Source organism: Gossypium arboreum, chromosome 10 (assembly GCF_025698485.1).
Source record: "Gossypium arboreum isolate Shixiya-1 chromosome 10, ASM2569848v2, whole genome shotgun sequence".
Classification (NCBI taxonomy): Eukaryota; Viridiplantae; Streptophyta; class Magnoliopsida; order Malvales; family Malvaceae; genus Gossypium; species Gossypium arboreum.
This window is the reverse complement of record NC_069079.1, coordinates 32527321-32533958: the sequence shown is the minus strand read 5'-3', so window position 1 is coordinate 32533958 and position 6638 is coordinate 32527321. Positions and strand designations below refer to the sequence as shown.

Sequence of the window (6638 nt, the reverse complement as noted above, 5' to 3'; positions counted from 1 at the left end):
ATGGACTAATTAGAACTCAAGCTAGCAACTAAGAACATGCATGAATCTCATGGCACAACCACAAACATACCTTAATCTAGACACAAGTATGGCCAAACCTCCTCCTAATCCTCTTCCAAACCAAGCATGAAGCAAGAACCCCTTCCTTCTTCCTTAGAATTTCAGCTCAAAGAAATGAAAAAAAGATGAACAACAAATTTTTTTCTTCTCTTTTCTTCAACTCACGGCAAAGGGGGGACACTCACCATTCTCTTTTTTTTTGTTCCCTTTCATTATTAAATTCCCATGCTCATTATTTTATTTTTTTCTTACATACACCATTGTCCCAACATGTTTTATGACATGTTTTTACCCATAATCCTTGTCATGGCGGCCACTAGCTATTAGGGGAAATTTGACATGCAAGTCCTCCTTTTGATTACATGCACTATTAGGTCCTTATAGATTAGCCTATCACATTTCAAAAGTGTCACACAAGTCCTAATAACTGAATTCACATGCAATCGACTAAATCGAAGCTTGAAATTTTCACACATTCATAAATACATATTCTAGACAATAAATATTACGTTCAAACATTTCGGTGACTCGGTTTAGCGGTCCCAAAACCACTTCTCGACTAGGGTCAATTTTGGGCTGTCACAGGTTTATATAGATTTTGGGGCACACGGCCGTGGGGCACACTCGTGTGCCCTAATTTTTGCCAGTGTGTTTGGCGATTTTTAAATTTAGGCGTGTTTGACATTCGGCCTACGCTCGTGTTCCTTGGGTGTGTTGGTGCACTCGGCCGTGTCACACGGCCATGTCTTACTTCATTCGCTTCTCCCACACCCATGTATGATAGCCCACGCCCGTGTTCTTTTTGACGTGTCGACTATGGGTGAATGACACGAGTGAATCGCACGTTCGTGTTAAATTGTCAGTTTCAACCACAGTTTCAAGGCACGAGTGTGTCTCACGCCCGTGTTGTTTTGGCAATTTCGCCCACTGCTATGTCACACGGTCGTGGCAACTTATCGCATCCTGTGCTAGGGAAAACTTTTGCCCTATTTTCACACGACCGTATCGCACGGCCATGTCTCCTCTTGTGGTGTGAGCACGGTCTAAGGCACGCCCGTCTACCTGGTCGTGTGGATGGGAAAACCCTGTGTTTTAAGACTCTGTTAGTAGGTTAGATGTGAAAAACTAGAATTCAAATAAATCATTACTGTTAGTGCTTGGGTTGCCTCCCGAAAAGCGCTTATTTATAGTCTAAGCTTGACTTACCTTTCTGGTGCATGATCATGGTGGTACGAGTTTACACTCCTCATCCCTACTATTAATTTTATCAAAATAAGGTTTAAGACGAGTATTGTTTACCTTAAAAGTGTCGAATTTGGGATAAATTACCTCGACTATACCATATGGGAAAATAGTGAGTACCGTGAGAGAAATTTCTCCATTAGGTTCAGAAGTGGCAATGCGAGGGTCTGCTACATCTAATAGTACTATGTCTCCAACTTTAAGTTGATTTGGTGCGTCATTGAGCTCGTCATGGCGTGGTTTTGGTTTATCGTGTGTCCTCGGTCTATGTGTCTTCCATTCATCCAATTCCTCGACTTGTAGCCTTTGTTCTTCATAGATAGGTCCTTTGTTGTTGTTTGAACACGGCTCATCTGCGTTCTTCGAAACTGTTTCCTGCACAAAGGGTTTCACCACATGATCAGTACTAGTAGAATTATTTATACAACCACCTTTAATTTTTGATGTCTTACTCGAATTACGAGCTTGAAGGGTTGTAACACCCCTAACCCGTACCCGTCGCCAGATTGGGATTACAAGGTATTACTTGAACAAAATATCTTTTTGTTTAAAAAAAAATATACATGCACACACTTGGACTAGCTTTTAAACCAAACAATTTATTAATATCACATAGCCGATTGAAACTTAGACACATTCTAGTATAATATTAAAACATATAAACTTTATAAGTCAATATCTAAAATTATATTACACAAAAAGTACACATCGAATATACCTCATATAATAACATACATTTATATTTATTAGTACATAACATTTTATATCACAAAACACATCGTTATTTAATATATAACCGATATACATTATCATAAACCATTTCCTCATATACATAAGATTTATATAAGTAAATATTGAATCATAGATTTATCATACCCACTCCACATAGATTTATCTTATATCCAAATCTATAGTATATGATTATGTAACTTTTAAACAATCTCACATTACAATTTATACTTCATAAGGGTATGTCCTTAACTACAAACATATATATATATATATTTGAAAACATGAATCAGCCATACCAAGCCGTGAACATGTTAAAACAAACATATACATGTTCGGATATAACTAAACTACTTTCAATGCCATATTACATATAACACATTAACCAATACAACAATCGAAATTCAAATAATCCATTCAATATGCAAAGCAAAAATCGAATCAACCCACTTCACATATTCAAAATCATTAAACAAATTTGACACTCATAATAAATATCAAATATACCATTCCCCCATAACACATTGCCAATTAACCACAAAGAGCTTAATCATAATCCAACAAAATCGAATTTAAGCATGAAAGTTAAGCCATTTTCTCATGGGCTTTATGTACAATGCTATCAAAACAACAAAATCTACCAAAATGTTATCCTATACATGCCATAATGTTAACTTAGAATTAACTAAGAAGGGATACCAAAACGTTGCAGGTAGGTGTGATGACTTCGAGGATGGTCCCAAGCATGAAACGGATCAAAAAGAAATCTAAATAAGAGACAAGCAAACACACCAAATGAGTTTTCAACCTAGTAAGTCGTAAGCCATGTAATGCAAACAATTAACTGAATATGTCGATCTAGAAACTAGAAAGTTCCATAGATCAACGAAATTATCAATTCAACTACTAGTCAAGTCATACTATTAACTCAAAATATCATATAACCGAATACCTTAATTCCTTCCTACAATATTTAACAACGATGAAATAGATACATTCATGTACCTATGTTTCAATTTTCATGTCTCCAATTTCTTATTCGGACAATAGTTTTTGCCCTTCATTTAGTTCCTGCATTTATTTTATCAACAACCAATTTCGCACACGTAGTGCTCAAGCAAGGAAATTTGCACCCATAGTGCCATGTTAACCCGCACACATAGTGCCTTAGTAATTCACATACATATTGACATTCAAATCCGCACACATAGTGCCATATAAATCCGCACACATAGTGCCATACAAATTCGCACACATAGTGCCTTAGTAATTCACATACATATTGACATTCAAATCCGCACACATAGTGCCATATAAATTCGCACACATAGTGCCATTCAAATTAGCACACATAGTGCTAAAGTCATTTCGTTTTAACAAAGTGATTTATTTAATTAACTAAGTATAATCTATCATATGCCTTTCAATCAAAAGAATACATGAACGAGAGAAATTTCTTCACGATATGCATACACCAATTATGTATAGAATAACCAAGCTTAGTTGCTTATAGACTTACTTTGTGTTGGATGAAACGGTTCCAATTGGCTTCTCGATATTCTTTGCTTTGCCCTTGCTTGATTCCCCTCCTTTGGGTTCTTGAGCTAAAATAAATAAATTAACTAATTTAATCACCTTGCTAGTTATTTATATCCCATAATATTAATGATTTTTTATCACAAGAACCACATGGTAAAATGTGATCTTTCTACCTTATGTTTTTAAGCTATTCGGCTATTGACCACCTAAGATCACGTTACTATTAATAATCCAATCATTACTGCAAATAAACACACATATATATAAACACATATATATTTTTGTACATACGGCAACCACCCTTGCTAATTTCTCACATATATAATTTAATGATTTCCACTACATCTTACAACCGTCATTGTTCAAGACATCAGAACTTCAACAAATGTTTATCTAATGCCTCAAGGCCGAATACATTATCACTATCAAAATAGCAATTACTCACCATTTGTCATTTAACACATAGTTTCATCTCATGAACACTTTGACCGAATTTTTCAAAACTAGCATAAGTTTCACATCTATTCATAACATCATCTAAATTCACATATATCCATTTATCTAGCTCCTTTTTCACCTTTCTACTATTTCTATCTAAAACATCAAAAACACCATCCTCTTAGCATTCATCCAATTTAACTGTATGCTCATTTTGTCACCTAATTAAGTAAAATATCAACATATGGGTTATAATAAAACATGGACTACTAACTATATTTTTATTTAATTTAATAGAATTAACATGAAACCCTACCTTAATCAACCCTTAGGATGGTCGAATGTCCTTGAGAGTTTCCCTCCTATTTCATTTAAGTTACAGCTTGCAAGAGGAAGAAGATGAATACTCTCTCTCTCCTTTCTTCTTTTATTCATCTATTCCTATTAATTCATTTTTTTATTTAGATTATTTTAACCATTTTCCAACATAAAATTATAATAAATTTTGGGCATTTTGACATGCAAACCCAAGCTTTCCCACTTTGCAATTATTTGATCCTTACAATTTAATTCACATTCATAAGACTAAATTAAAACATCAAATTTTCACACATGCACTATCACACATAGAAGATATGCAAATAAATTTTAAATAAATTTTATGACTCGATTTTGTGGTCCCGAGACCATATTCCGACTAGGGCCAAATTAGGGCTGTCACAAGGGTGATTGTTTCATCTCTCACACGAAGTGTGAGTTCACCTGTACCAACATCAATAATGGTTCTAGCAGTCGCTAAAAAGGGTCGTCCTAAAATTAAAGGTGTGTAACTATCCTCTTCCAAGTCTAGAACAACAAAGTCTACTGGGTATATAAAATTATCGATCTTAACAAGAACATCTTCAATGATACCTTTAGGAAATCTAATGGTTTTATCAGCCAATTGAATGCTCATCCTAGTTTTTTTTTTTTTTTGCGTTTCCCAAGTCCTAGATGTTAAAGATTTTATAAGGCATAACATTAATGCTTGCCCCTAAGTCAGCCAATGCATTATGAACATCTAAACTACCAATTAAACAAGGAATCGTAAAACTCCCTGGATCTTTCAATTTGTTGGTAGCTTATTCTATAGAATGGATGAGCAAACTGCATTCAACTCCACATGCGACACTTGCTAGAAGCTCCCTTAAGAATTTGACCACGTTTGGCATCTGCGAAAGAGCTTCAATAAATGGTAAGTTAATATGTAATTTCTTTAATAGTTTAAGGAATTTACTGAATTGTTCATCTGTACGGTCTTTCCTTGTCGCATTGGGGTGTGGCACTCGTGGTTTGTACAATTTACTTACTGTTTTTTGCTCACTATGTACTACCTCACCTTTATCTTGACTTACCACAATACCTTGCCTCAGTTTTGATACAGGCTCAGCTAACCCTTCCTTGTCATGAGTGGTAATCGCATTGAGTTGTTCCCTTGGGTTAGATTTCGTATTACTCGGCAAACTACCTAGTAGCCATTCAAAAATCAGTTTGACAAGTTGGCCTATCTGAGTTTCGAGCCCTTGGATTGATGCTTGTTGATTTTTAAGGGCTGTCTCAGTATTCTGGAAATGAGTTTTTGACACCGAGATGAATTTTGTTAGCATCTCCTCAAGGTTTGACCTTTTCTCTTGTTGGTAGGGTGGTTGTTGGAAGCCTGAAGATGGTGGTCTCTGATTCCCTTGGCCTCCCCATGAGAAATTTGGGTGGTTCCTCCAACCTGCATTATAAGTATTACTATAAGGATTATTTTGAGATCGAGGATTGTTACCCATGTAATTTAACTGCTCGTTCTCCATGTTGTGGCCATAGGGTGGGTATTCTGAATTGCTTGATCCACCTCCACTTGCTTCGCACTGCATTACTGGGTGAACCTATTAAGAACTAAGAAAACCATCAATTTTCTTATTCAAGAGTTCTACCTGATTAGAGAGCATGGTGACTGAATCAATGTTATAAACACCGACTGCTTTTGTTGGCTTTGTCCTTATGACTTGCCACTGGTAATTATTCAGTGACATCTCTTCTATAAATTCGTAAGCATCTTCAGGTGTTTTATTATTGATGGTTTCGCCAGCTGCTGCGTCGATCATCTATCGAGTCAAAGGATTCAGGCCATTATGAAACATTTGAACCTGTAGCCAAAGTGGTAACCCATGGTGAGGACACCTTCTCAAAAGGTTCTTGTATCTCTCCCATGCATCGTAGAGTGTTTCTAAATCCATTTGCACAAAAGAAGAGATATCATTATGTAATTTGGCTGTTTTAGACGACAGAAAATATTTTAATAAAAACTTTTCGGTCATTTGTTCCTAAGTAGTGATTGACCCTCGTGGTAACAAGTTCAACCATTGTTTAGCCTTTTTCCTCAACAAAAAGGGAAACAACCGAAGGCGAATGGCGTCATCAGAAACGCCATTGATTTTAAAAGTTTCGCAAAATTCTAAGAAATTTGCCAAGTGAGCGTTGGGATCCTCGTCTTGCAAACCATCAAACTGAACAAACTGTTGTATCATTTGAATTGTGTTAGGTTTCAGTTCAAAAGTATTTGCAACTACAGCAGGTCTAACTATGCTCGATTTGAATTCCTA

General features: G+C 35.9%; 1 non-coding gene across 1 annotated transcript; it reads left to right on the top strand.

The window, feature by feature from the left end:
• Positions 1-6198: 6198 nt before the first annotated feature.
• Positions 6199-6304, top strand: LOC128283381 (small nucleolar RNA R71). The gene has a single exon (XR_008273722.1). It is a non-coding gene; the product is annotated as a small nucleolar RNA R71 (small nucleolar RNA).
• Positions 6305-6638: the final 334 nt, after the last annotated feature.